Consider the following 15,013-nt stretch of genomic DNA (forward strand, 5'->3'; position numbering starts at 1 on the left):
CTTCAGTTACCTTTTTGTAAAGCTTTTAAAAGAATCTTTTATTTTTTAGTATGTGCATTACAGGAAACAAAACCCAAGAACTAAGTACCCAGTCACAAGCAGCTCAGCTCGGTGTGTCCTTCTAGATCCTGTAAGTGTACATACACTTAGGTAATTGAGATTACACAGGAACTACCATGCTTTCCACACAGCATGAATATTCACCAACTAAAAAAAAAAAAAAAAAACCAAACCATAGTACGTGAGTATTTTAATAACCAAGAATACAGCATGACATCTCAGTCTGTCAGACAAAACTGTAATCCTGTCTTACTTGGCAACAAAAAAATCATAGGTGACAAAAATGGCAGCAGGCCTTTAAATAGATGTACTGGTGAAATTACAATTAAATTCAGCATTCCCTCAGTACTCAGCTCACAAGGAAACACAAAGGAACAGACCACACTAAGTCCAGAATTCCTAAATTCATCACCAGATCTATATACTAACACACAGGAAGAAGGGTTGTCAATAAATGTATTCCCTCTCAATAAATGTATTCCTTTGGAGTTGCTGGAAGACACACCTATGACAGGGCCTCTCATGATGTCAGTCTCAACACAGCACTGCAGATCTTGCCCTGTAAGCCTTCCTCTGCGCCTCCACAGTCAGCCTACCAACATGAATTCACTCACACTGTCCAGACATGGCTTAACAATTACATGTTCAGGACGATCCATTTCTGTCAATTCTACCATATTCACTAGCTATACTTTTAACCGTATGTTTCCTTTAGGACACTTATAAAGTTCAGATGTGGAATAAACTCCATGCACAAGTATTTTACCAGAAATGCACATATGGACCCCTACCTTCAGCTGCAAACCGTCCTCTGGGTGTGGTGAGAGGATTAAAAAAAGCCACACCCAGAAAACAGCCCATCCAAAAGGCTAGCGGGATATTTAGAGTGATTGTTCTGCTACTTCTGACATCCTTTGGGCACTGGGACTTACCCTCTAAATACCTGAAAACACTAGCTGAAATGCAAACCTAAGCAATGACTAGCCAACCTGAGCCAACAGGAACAGCGCCTTTCTCTGAGCGCTGTTCTTTCCCCTAGCCCACCCCCACCCCCCAGGAAAAGCATCTGCTCAAAGACCAAGTTTAACAATTCCATTTCCCCAGTGTAACCATTCCTATAAAATAACAGAGCTACTCAAAGGCGACGTTAATCTGTGTTTTCACCACATTGTGCATTCTGTACATTTACGAATTATTGTAGGCATGTGAGCACATGTATGCCACAGCACTCCTATGGAGGCTAAAAATTTTGTGAATCAGTTTTCTCCTTCTATCATGTGGATCCTGGAGATCAAACCCACATCACCAGTTTGGTGGCAAATGCCTTTACCTACTGAGCCACGCTACAGTCCATTATGTACATTTTCTTAATGTTCTGAGACAAAGTCTATGTGGCCCTGGCTGGCCTGGAACTCAGAGATCCACCTTCCTCCACCTAGAATTAAAGCCATACATTACCAAAGTTTATTATGTACTTTAAAGTGTAAGGACTACATGCTTCCAACAAGCACTTTATTCTCCCATTGTATGTACAGTGCAGTGAATAAACTGCCCACAAGACAAAGGCTTACCAGAAACTGCTTCTAAACAGCAACTTCTGGTCTAGACCCTCTTCCATTTCTCTCAACCCAGGAGTCAGGTTACATAACTTATGTTTTTGTGGAAATATTAACAATTTCACTTCCTAAGTGGTTTTTTTTTTTTGTTGTTGTTGTTGTTTTGTTGTTGTTTTTTGAGACAGGGTTTCTCTGTGTAGACTTGGCTGTCCTACAGTGTTTTTAAGGAGAGGATTTTTTTTATTTTATTTCCTACAAACTTTAACACAATTTAAAAATATGTTTTTTCACTAATTCTACTTTGCTCCACACCGGCAGCCTCTTCTAGGAAGACTAGGTGCTGCGTATCTGGACTTGTCTGACCTTTGTATACACTATATACTGCAAAATAAGATGCACAGATGTGAGGAACAATGACTAATCTTGCATTACCAAATGTACATTAGTATTAGGCAGTTCATACATTTTCTTTCTTCTTCCCTCCCAAACCAGCGCAAGACTGTATTGCTCGGAAGTGGTTTTGTAACTCTATTTTCTTTTTTTTTTTTTTCTTAAATTGTTTAATTTATTTTTTATTAATTACAGTTTATTCACTTTGTATCATAGTTGTAGTCCCTCCCCCATTCCCTCCCAATCATGCTCTCCCTCCCTCTTCTCCTATGCCCCTCTCCAAGTCCACAGATAAGGGAGGTCCTCCTCCCCTTCCATCTGACCCTAGCCTATCAGGTCTCATCAGGAATGGTTGCATTGTCTTCCTCTGTGGCCTGGCAAGGCTGCTCCCCCCTCAGGGGGAGTTGATCAAAGAGCCAGCCACTGAGTTCTTGTCAGAGACAGCCCCTGTTCCCATTACTATGGTACCCACTTGGACAGAGCTGCCATGGGCTACATCTGTGCAGGGGTTCTAGGTTATCTCCAAGCATGGTCCTTGGCTGGAGTATCAGTCTCAGAAAAGACCCCTGTGCCAAGATTTTTTGCTTTTGTTATTCTTCCTGTGTAACTCCTGTCCCCTCCAGGTCTTTCATCTCTCCATTCTTTCACAAGATTCCCTGCACTCTGCCCAAAGGTTGGCTATGAGTCTAGTATCTGCTTTGATACCCTGCTGGGTAGAGTCTTTCAGAGGTCCTTTGTGGTAGGCTCCTGTTTTTTTTTTTTTTTTTTTTTTTTGTAACTCTACTTTCAAGAGACAGCAATTCCCCATGAGTTTAACAGAGAATCTACAACATGCATTATTCACTACGTCTACCTTTAACGTATTTTGTGCCCTTCTAAATGCCTAGGAGTTAGATGTTGCAGATGAGGACATACATTTGTCCCCTCTATACATAGTACTGATGAAACCACCCATGTAACAATGGTTAGATCTCCAAGTGTTTTCTGCTGAGACCACTCTGGTCTCCAACCTCCTTTTCTTCAGCCCCTCTCCTGCGTCACATGACACAGGCCCCCTGCCTCTTGGCTGCTACACTTTTACAACTCTTAAGAAGACAACCTTGCTGTGAATTTTAACACGAGAGTATGCAGAATGAATGAGTTTACTAACTCTACTTTCGTCATCTACTGGCAACCTTTTTAATACCTAGAGGCTATAGATCAGAGGACTCTGTCCAGTATGTACAATACATACCAAAGTTAAGTGAGATGCATACAGCATACAGGGTGGTGGGTTAGCTGAACCTGTCTAGTGCACTAATGGACTCTTCTGCAGCTTCCTTCCACCCAACTCCTCAATCCACTAAACAAGCACAGCTCGTACATTGTTCTCAGAGGTGGATTAACAACTCTGTTTCCAAACACAGTATTTCTCTAATTAAAAAAACATTTACACAAAATATTATTCTACAGCTTCTACCTTTAAATATATCAAACACTTCCAAATATCTAGAAAGACCAGATATTTCATGTAAGAACTTATCACATGGCACTGGTAAATAAAACTGTCTGCACAGCAATGATTATTATCTGAGGTATCTTCTAAATATAACCATTTGGGTTTTGACCCACTTTCTTCCCCCTTCTCTCTGCCATCAAACCAGTAGACAAATATAAGCATATGTAATGCTTAGTAACAGGTGAACAAATTCCTATCCCCAAGTCTTTTTAGAATAATCTTTTCTATGAATTTTAACGGTGGACACTATGTGCTAATTTTACTACTTTATCATACATTGGCAACCTCTTTAACCTCTGGAGTCTAGATGTTGAAAATTTTAGACACATTTGCCCATCATATACAATATACACACAGCAAAACAAAATGTGAATATATAGAAATGGCATCTGATAAGGTCCCATATAAACACACTGCTACATGACTTTTGCCGCTACCTCCCAGCACCTCCTCCAAACCACTGCTCAGAGGGCTCATAATTCTACTCCCAAAAGACAGTGCTTCATGAATTTTAGCAAAAAGATATTTACAAAGTGATCTTCACTACCTCTACATTTAACATGCGTTGGGCACTTCTAAACATCTAGATAGACCAGATGTTTCAAGTCAGGACTCTTGTCCACTATGTACACAACAGTCCAGTAAATGGCACACATGGAACAGGAGTAAGTAAAGAAAATTAACACACAAAAAATACAAAATGTTCTGTTCTACTAACTCTACTTTGTCATACATTGGCAACCTCTTTAACATCTAGGGTGACTAGATGCTGTAAATTAGGACTCCTTTGTCCTTTATATATACTACCTACAGAGCAAATGGAATGGAGAAAAGACAAGTTTGGCATGTTTACTGTTGTACTTGTTTATCTTGTGTTTAGGCAATCATGTTGGTAAGAATTTATGTGTCTAGCTCTTACATTACTAGAACACACAGTCTCACAGTAAACTCCCTGATCCTTTGATTTTTGCAATCTTTCTACTCCCTTTTCAGCAATGTTTCTTAAGTTTTGGCTGTGAGGTTGTATTACAAATGTATTAGTTAGAACTGGGATCCACAACTCTGCATTTTGATTTATTGTGGTTTTTCTGTAATGGTCTCTGTCTATTAGAAAGAGGTTTCTTGATGAGAAGTGAGGGCTATACTTGCATATGGGTACCAGGACAAATATTTAGGGTATAATTAGTGATTTTCCTTGTTTAATAACGGAGTAGTTGTATGTTCTCCTCCAAGATCCACGGTCAAGGTTTATTTTTGGTTCCATCACTATCTACATTTTTTATACTTCTATGAAGTATGTAATTAGTATATTGATAAAAATTGCATTGAATTTGTAGCATGGCTATTTTAGCAATATTGATTCTTCCAAAACAAGAATATGGGCAATCTTTTCATTAGTTTGTGATTTATATTGAATTTATGTCATTAATGTTTTATAACCTTTACCACACACACAAATCATTGACTTCCTTGGTCAAATTTGTTCCTGGGCATGTATTAGGTCTTCTTAGAAGGTCTGGTATAACTTTGCACTAAAATAGTCTGTCCCTGGGATGGATATATATATATTTGGTTGAAAGACTTTTGATGACAGCTTCTAATTATTTGGGGGATATAGGACTATTTAATTTATTTACCTGATCTTGGTTCAGCATTGGTAAATGGAATCTATCAAGAAAATTGTCCATTTCATTTTCATTTTCAAATTTGTTGCATATAGTCTTTTGAAGTAGGGCCTAATGATTCTTTGGATTTCCTAAGTGTCTGTTGTTATATTCCTCTTTTCATTTCTGATTTTGTAGATTTGGACAGTGTCTCTCTGCCTCTTAGTTTGGCTAAGGGTTTGTCTATTTTGTTGGTTTTCTCAAAGAACCAGCTCTTGGTTTCACTGATTCCTTGAATTGGTCCTTTTGTTTATAATTGGCAGCAAGTACCTTTACCTGATAAGCTATCCTCTTAACCTGAAAACTTAAATTTGGGGAAGTGTTTTGTTATGATTTTTTTGTTTTCTGGTTTTGTTTTTCAGAGACAGGGCTTCTTTGAGTAACCTTGGCTCTCCTGGAAATGTTAAAACTTAATTTTTAAGAAACTTTTATTTGATTTTATCCCAGCCCTAGTCATCCCAAACACTTAGCAACAATGACTTTTTAACCCCCAGTGTCAGTGGCCATACCTAGACCTTAAGTATTGGTTTCCTTCCTTGTTTATTATCTTTCTTTCTCCCCACTTCTGTTTTCTTCTTTCCTTTCTTTTAATTAAATGTGTTTACTTTTTTTGATGCAGCCTCTCACACTATATCCATGCCAGGAATCAAAACCATTAATATAGGATTAAAAAAGATAGTTTAGCAGGTAGAAATGCTCAATGCACAAACCAACCACCTGAGTTTGATTTCTGAAACCCACATTAGAAAGTAAATAGAACTGATTCTCAAAGGTTGTTCTTTGTTTTCCACACATCCACCATAGTACCTGTCTGCCCACATTCACATATCCTCATCTCCCCCCATCTCTCTCTCTCTCTCACACACACACACACACACACAAATATACACACATTTAAATAAAAATTTAAGAAAAAGCATTACTGTAGGTAAAGGTGCCTTAAAAATCCTGGCAATTTTCCTGCCTCTGCCTTCTGAATGTTGAGATTATGGACACTTTATACAACACCTGGCCTCATGCTTTACTTTCTAAATACCATTCTCACCAAAATAGAACCCATGCTTCTTAGGAAAAGAACTGATTCCAAAAGAAGAAAATTATAGGGTGAGCCTAGGATAATTTGTTTTGTCACAAAGAAGGGAAGTACTTAAATACTAATGCTGTCGGTTCAGAAGACATGGGTTGGTTAAAGGGCTTCAGTTGGTCAAATTTATTACAAGTTTAATATTGCAAAGTACTGATCTTGATAATGTATATTGCATTGAATTAAAACTATCAATGAGTTTCAATGGAACAGGTAAAAGTCTTATATGTTTATGTGGGTAGTTAAGGGAGGAATGAAAACTCTTTTTCAGAGTAATACTAAATCAAATATAGGAAAAATAACATACATTGAGTCTCATTGTTTTTCAACCTGAACAGTAATAATTAATCTATCCATGATCATTAATGGGTGATAAGATCAATGAGTGAAAAAACTGTGTATAGAATATTCAGATGATGTCAAAGTATCATCCCACAAATTACTACCAACTACAAGGAGAACAATGTGGTTTAGAATGAAGACCTCTGACACCCTTTGTTTTAATAAAGTGATCAATCTTAGTATTGCCAGTGTTATGTTATAGTCCTCCTAATGAAATTAAAGAACATCCACAAAGCATTATATATAAAATACTTTCAGCTGGCTATGGTATTTTACACTTATAGTACCAGCACTCAGGAGGTAAAGGCAGAGTGATCAGTAATTCAAGGTCATTCTTGGCTCATAGTTACTTTCAGATCAGCCTGGGCTACATGAGACCCTGTTTCAAACAAAACAAAATAGTCTCATGAGGATTCAAAGACAGAATGTAGACCATTCTATAAGACCACTACCGCAAGCTCTTAAAAACAAAAGCTAGGCATGTGGCTCGTGGTTGTAATCCCAGTGTGAAGCAGGAAGATTGCTGTTAGTGTTAGTCTACTATGGGCTACAAGGTAAGGTTCAAGCTAGCCTGGAGTACAGACGTAGATCCTTTCTCAAAACAACAACAACAAAAACTGAGGTAATCACTGGCATAGTTAAAGATACTAAAGAGATATGGTCATTAGGTGCACTGTATAAAACTTGGTTGGACATGGAGTGGGTCAAATAAAGCATGAATTTCATTTTAGTGGAAACCTGTGATTTGATGGATTTATAGGATGATGATTATATTGCTCAAGTCTATACTGATATTATGATTATATTAGAGGTTGACCCCATTCTTAGGAACTATGTGCTGAAATATTAAGGGATGAAATCTCATGATGTTCACAAGTTGCTTTCAAATAAATAACATATAATATGTGAATATAAACATTCTTATTCATAAACCTATATGTGTATGTACACATATTCATATGAGAGAGAAAGCAAATGAAGTAAGATGTCACCAAAAAAAGGATATGCAGAAGTTGAATTTTATAATCCTTGACTATCCTGAACATTTAAAAATGGAGGGGGGGGGAAGGAGGAGAGAGTTTGAGGATGGGACTGGGAGGAGAGGAGGTAGAGCTCTGGTCAGGTTGTAAAGTGATTAAATACATAAAATTAAAAAAAATAAAAGTAAAAAGAAATAATTGGGAGGACGACTGCTTGTCCAATCTATTCTCCTGAAACACACCATTCAAAAATTTAAAAAAAAAAATCAATATGTAGAGATAAGGGGAGTATACTACATTATCCTCAGAATATGTCGGAAAAGAAAGAAAACATGAAGTTGACTGCCACAGCCACTGGAATAATTTTGCAACAAACAGTACAAAGTGAGAACACTGCTGTACAGCTCCTTTAGAGCCCTGAACTCTTGGTTGATGTCCCTGGATACTTAGAGAGTGCTTTTGTCTCCAAGTCCAGTTTTGTTCCATTTGTTCTGTGTGTCATTGGATCCCATGCTTCTGATTAGCTATCCTTCAAGTCATGGGTCCATACCATAGCTACCGGAAGTGTCAAGGAAGAACTTTTGAGTATTTATGGTGAGAAGCAAATGTTGCCTTGCTCACACTCATTTGGTGATGGATTCTCCAAACATAAAGACTCAGGAAAACTTTAGAAGGAAGCTTATAAACTGTCTGTCTCAGTATGGGCTACAAGTTATAAAGAAACATTACGAAGACTGAAGATACTTGTGTCATGCTTTTCTCCCCATGACCCTTAAAGATAACACTTTTCTAGTTCAAACTCTTAGCTGGGCTTTCTAGCCTCAGTGATTACATTAATGCCAGCACAACAAACCACTACTGGACTTGGAAATAATAGAAAGTTGAAAAAGATAAAAATAAATAGAGATGTGAGCCGACAATGGATTTAGGTAGGGTTTGTACATTGTGCATGTTGAGAACAAATTATCTGGAGTAGCTCAAAGAGTGGCCTGTGTAAAACAAAGATGTATTTCCAGCTTTCAGCTGGAAACAAATTGCCCTAAATTACTTAAAGGTTTAGAAGTCAGAACATATTGCAAAAGTTAGATGCCATACATTAAAATAGCTAAATGGTATCACCAACATGAAAGGGAAAGTACTATGACTCTTATATCACCCTGGGAAGAATGACCTGTCAGATTAATATAAGTGCTTCTATTTCCTTGATAAGTCTATCCCTACAGTGATAAGGATGAGTCACCAGACTGCCATAGCCTGATGACATTATTTCTCAATTCAATTTGATACAATCATCATCAACAATAGCCAGTTATTGAACTATTCTGTGTGCTCATTACCACAAATACAAAGATGAATAAGGCCCTCGAGGGGCTTATAATCCATTTGGAGAGTAAGAGATACACTGTACGATAAATAATAATAAAAGGTAACACATAAAAACCAAAGAGGAGTACAGACAAATACTAAAGTAGGTCAGATGAGGGACAAACTATAATGAGATAAGCATGGTAGGCTTCCTTATGAATGTGAACAGGAGAGAAAAGTCAGAGTGGAATAAAAGCAAGGAAGTGGTTTCCAGCTACTGCAGAGTAAGTATAAGAATATTAGCCAAAATAATACAAGGCCCTGTAGGTGGAGCAGGAGTAAAGAAGCCAGTCTTTTCTAGGTGGTAATCATGTAGAGGTTATAGGCTGTGTGGCAAGATGGCCTTGAAAAGCTCTGGCATCAGAGCAAAATCTGAAGAAGATAGCCAATAACTTAACTGAGCTTGCCAAAGTTCAGTTTTTGGTGTGTGATAGCTCTCTAGTTCACAATTTAACTCCTTGCATAACCTCTTTCTGATTGACTTTCCCAACCATCTGATCTTTATTGTCTCCTTCCCATGTCTTCAAGATAGACAGATGATTCTTTTTCCTCCTTCGTTTTCATTGTTTTCTCTGTTTCTTTGTGTGTGTGTGCACGAGTGTCTGTGTGTTTTGCTTTTTTGTCTTACTTTTTTTTTTATTTCTGTTTCCAAATAAAATTTCTTAATATGAAGATACATTTATGTGACTTGGGTGTTTTTTTTACTTGCTTACTTCTCACCTTTTGTTATGGTATGTTGAATACCTTGCTTTTTGTCATCAAAACATCATGCTCATCCTCAATATTCATTGACCCCTTTGTTGTTAGAAGCATAAAAGAATAAAAACAAAGACAATCTCAATAAAGGCCCTTGAAATCAGGCACAGTGCTGTATGTCTCATCTCAGCCATTCAAGAGGCTAAGGCGAAAGTATCATTGGAGCCTATTTGAGTGCAAAGCTACCCTACATCAAGAAATTGGGGATGAGGGCATTTAGAACATTTAAAAATCTGCTCAACATAAAAATTCTCAGAAAATTAAGCATAGAAAAAGCTTCCTCCAGCTGATAACATATGCCTGTTATAAACATATGCTTAACTATCTATTTCTTCAAAAGCTCAAGGATGAGGCAAGGTTGTTTGATTTCCCGACTGTCAGTCACCATTATGCTGGAAGGGCTAGACAATGAAGCTAGGCAGAGAGGAGGAAGATAGCACACAGATTGAAAGAAATAAAACCATTTCCATAGCTGGTGACATAGTTGTATACATTAAAAAATTAAACTGATCTGAAAAATATAGTAGATTCGATGGCTGAATTTAAGAAGTTTAGATGATATGGTGCCAATGTACAAATTTTGACATACTAGTTATGAATCATTGAAAAAATTTAAAGAAGATATTTTTCAGTAATATTCAAAACTGTGACATATTTGAGAATGATGTAAATGTGTAAAATACTTTTATTTTGGATAGTGCAAAACAGAATCAAGAGAAATTCAAGATGTAGATGATAAATGCACTGGAAGACTCAAAGACCATTGAGTTGTTGTTGGTATTTGAGTTCTTTGCATGTTGATCTATACATTCAACACATCCCAATTAGACTCTTAGCATAGTACTTTTAAGAATTGACATTCCAATTCTTAAAGTTGTATGACATTGCACAGATGCTAGAATGGTTGGAATGCTCTTGAAAATTAGAAAAATAAGGCAAGAACACTTAAACTACCTGATTTCAAAAGCATTCTATACAGCTCTTGCCATCAAATGACTGTGAGCATGAAATAGACGGATGAATACCCCAGGCGAGATTCCTTAGCAGGTAAAGGTATTCACTGTATAAGGTTGAGGGTGACCCAAGTTTGACACCTGGAACCCAGAAAAGGTAGAAGGAGAGAACAACTCTACAAAGTTGCCTTCTGGCTTCCACATGTGCACTATAACAGTCATGCTTAGACATCACACACACACACACACACACACACACACACACACACACACATGGTAATGATGATAAAATTTTTAATTAAGAAGTCTAGATTGCATGATCTTTTCCAGATCCCACCATTTACCTGCAAATTTCATGATTTCCTTGTTTTTTATTGCTGAGTAATATTCCATTGTGTAGATATACCACAATTTGTGCATCCATTCTTCCACTGAGGGGCATCTGGGCTGTTTCCAGCTTCTGGCTATTACAAGTAAGGCTGCTACAAACATGGTTGAGCAAACGTCCTTATTGTGTACTTGAGCCTCTTTTGGATATATGCCTAGGAGTGGTATGGCTGGATCTTGAGGAAGCACTATTCCTAGTTGTCTGAGAAAGTGTCAGATTGCTTTCCAGAGTGGTTGTACAAGTTTACATTCCCACCAGCAGTGGAGGAGGGTTCCCCATCCTGAGTTAGCTATCTCAGAAGCAGAAAGATGCATATATATGAGTGGTATATACTCACTCATATAGACATATAATATAGGATAAACCTACAAAAATCTGTACACCTAAAGAAACTAATCAAGAGGGAGGACTCTTGCTAAAAAGCTCAATCCCTATCCAGAAAGGCAAAGAGGATGGACATCAGAAGAAGGAGAAAAGAGGGAGCAAGTCAGGAGCCTGACACAGAGGACCTCTGAAAGGCTCTGCCCTGCAGACTCTCAATGTAGATGCTGAGACTTATGGGCAACCTTTGGTCAGAGTGCAGGGAATCTTAGGAAAGAAGTGGGAAACAGTAAGAGCTGGAGAGGACAGGAACTCCACAAGGAGAGCAACAGAACCAAAAACTCTGAGCACAGGGGTCTTTCCTGAAACTGATATTCCAACTAAGGACTATGCATGGAGATAACCTAAGACCCCTGCACAGATGTAGCCCATGGCAGTTCAGTATCCAAGTGGGTTCCATTGTAATAGGAATAGGGACTGTCTCTGACATGAACTGATTGGCCTGCTCTTTAATTACCTCCCCCTGAGGGGGGAGCAACATTACCAGGCCACAGAAGAAGACAACGCAGCCACTCCTGATGAGACCTAACTGACTAGGATCAGAAGGAAGGAAAAGGAGACCTCCCTTATCAGTGGATTTGGGGAGGGGCATGCATGCAGAGGGTGGAGGAAGGGAGGGATTGGGACTGAAGGAGGGAGAGAACCACAGGGGGAATACAAAGTGAATAAAGTGTAATTAATAAAGAAAAAATACAATTTGATACAAAAATTAAAAAAAAGACTTGGAAATAAAAAAAAAGAAGTCTAGATTGTGGTTCTATTCCCACCCCTTTCTTCCTCCATAAGACTCCCTGCCCTCTGCCCAGAGTTTGACCCTGAGTCGTAGCATCTGCTTTGATCCCCTGTTGAGTGAATCCTTTCAGAAAACCCTTTATAGTAGGCTCCCATGTTGTTTCCAGCAACATGGAGGGGACAGGAGCCCCAAAAGGAGACCAAAAAACTAAAATATCTGAGCCAAAGGGGTCCTGCAGAGACTGATGCACCAACAGCGGACCATGTATGGAGAGGACCTAGACCCCATGCTTAGATATGGTCGACTGGCAGCTCAGTCTCCATGTGGATCTCTGAGTCAGGGGAGCAGGGGCTGCCTCTCTCATGAACTCAGTTGCCTGCTCTTTGATTATTCACCCCTGGTGATGCGGCCTTACCAGGCCACAGAGGAAGAGGATCCAGGCAGTCCTGATGATACTTAACAAGCTATGGACAGATGTCAATAGTGGAGAACTCCCCCTTTCTTTTTTTTAATTTATTTTTTTCTTATCAGTTACATTTTATTAACTCTGTATCCCAGCTGTATCCGCTCCCTTATTCCCTCCCAATCCCACCCTCCCTCCCTCATCTCCACCATGCCCCTTTCCAAGTCCACTGATAGGGGGGCACCTCCTCCCTATTCATCTGATCCTGTTTTATCAGGTATCTTCAGGACTGGCTGCAAAGTCCTCTTCTGTGGCCTAACAGGACTGCTCCTCCCTTGGGGGGTGGGGAGGTCAAAGAGCCAGCCATTGAGTTCTTGTTAGAAATAGTCCTTGTTCCCCTTACTGTGGGAAACCAATTGGTTACTGAGCTACCATGGGCTACATCCGAGCAGAGGTTCTAGGTTTTATCCATACATGGTCCTTGGTTGAATGTCAGTCTCAGAAAAGACCCTGTGCCCAGATATATTTGGTCCTAGTGGAGCTCCTATCCTTTCCCCATCATACTAACTCCCCTTCTTTCATATGATTCTCTGTACTCTGCCGAAGGTTTGGTTATGAGTCTTTGTATCTGCTTTGAAAACACTGCTAGTTAGAGTCTTTCAGATGCGTTCAGTAGACTCCTGTCATACGGAGAACTCCCCCTTTCAATGGAATAGGGGAAAAGGAAGTGAGGGTGGGATTAGGGGGAGTTGAGGGAGGAAACTTCAATCAGGATATATAATGAGTAAATTGTGAAGAAAAAAATTAAAATTAAAATTAAAAATAAGAAGTCTAGATTGACCCATAATACATTATCAACTAATCTCTGACAACAGTGCCAAGACAATTAGCTTAGGGCAAATACGTTTTCAACATTTGGTTGTAGAATGACAAGACATCATTTAAGAACAAAAGAAATAAAACCAGCAAACTCTGTTTTTATCTGATGCTATACAGAAAATGTCAAGTCAAATGGTTATCAACAAAAGGGTAAGAGTTGATACTATGAATCAACTTTTTCTTTTTCTTTTAGGAAAGAAAGCATAGGGTAAAACTTTCATTGCATGATACTTGCAAAGGTTTCTTAGGACATGGAAAGGAAAAACTATAAAGAAAAAAGTTAGTGAATTTGACTTCATCCAAATCAAATTTAAACACGTTTTTGTTAAAACACACAATTAGAAAATGAAATAAGTCACTGAATGAGAGAAAATTTTGTAGTACACGTATCTAGTAACAGCCTCATAATAAACTCTGATAATTTATTGATGAAATAAACAAACTCACTGAAAAAGTAAGCAAAAGATTTAAATACACAGTTGATGAGAGAGGACTAAAAATAGACCTTAGACACATCTAGATATTTTCCTGACAATTAGTCATCAGGGAACCACAAGTTAAACTGGTAATCATATACTGCTAAGCTTCTAGTGAGATGGCTAAAATAAAAAGACTGATAATGCCAAGCGTTGATAGAAATGTGGGGGCAATCACCACACTCATGCACTGGCCAAGGTAGGAATTTTAAATGCTACAACAGCTCAGTTGGATGGGTTCCTTAAAAATTAACTAAACATTTGTCACATGCCCTAGCTATTCAACTCTTAGGTACTTACTACAGAGAAATAAAAGCATATCACTATACAAAGATTTTTGCAGATACTTTAGTCAAAATAGCTTAAAAGTAGAAACAATATTGTACACATATTTGTTAGCACATAGTAGCTTAGAACTGGAAACAACCTAAATGTGAATGAATAAATGAATTTTTATATAAATTAATTTATATATATTTCAGGTATGTTAATAAAAAGGTGTGGTCTGTCTCTATGACACATATTTAGCATCCCATGAGAGTTTCAAAGAAAGAGAATATACAGAATTAAAGAAAATCTAAATTTGAGACAATTGTGGCTGATGGTATTAAAAATGAGATGTAGGGTATTAATATTCAGATTCAGGAAGCACCAGTTTTTGTCAGGGAAAATCAAAACAATCCACGTCTGCACACATCTTTGTAAAATACAGGCTACCAGAGACATAAAAACAACACAAAGCACAAAAAGCAAAATACCTTTCAGGAAATATAAATAATGTGGAGAGTCGACTTAACAACTGAAAGCCTGCGGCATCAGGAAAACATCATTACATCTACAGGGGAGAATAGCTTCAAACTAACATTCAATGACATTTACAAACATTTTAAGACACCAGGTGGCAGTTATAATGTCTTATCGATATGTACAAGTTCCTCAGCATGTGAACTTAATTCTGCGACAATTTTACCCTTCAAAATAAACCTTACTTAAATGGTTTAAATTTTTCTACTTTCACGAATGTTGAATTGCTTTTTGTTTTTAACTAAAAAATTTTTGGCCAATTTTAAATAATTTTAGACATTGCATTTTCCACTTAGGATAC

This window comes from Meriones unguiculatus, chromosome X, assembly GCF_030254825.1.
Source record: "Meriones unguiculatus strain TT.TT164.6M chromosome X, Bangor_MerUng_6.1, whole genome shotgun sequence".
In the NCBI taxonomy this organism is placed as follows: Eukaryota; Metazoa; Chordata; class Mammalia; order Rodentia; family Muridae; genus Meriones; species Meriones unguiculatus.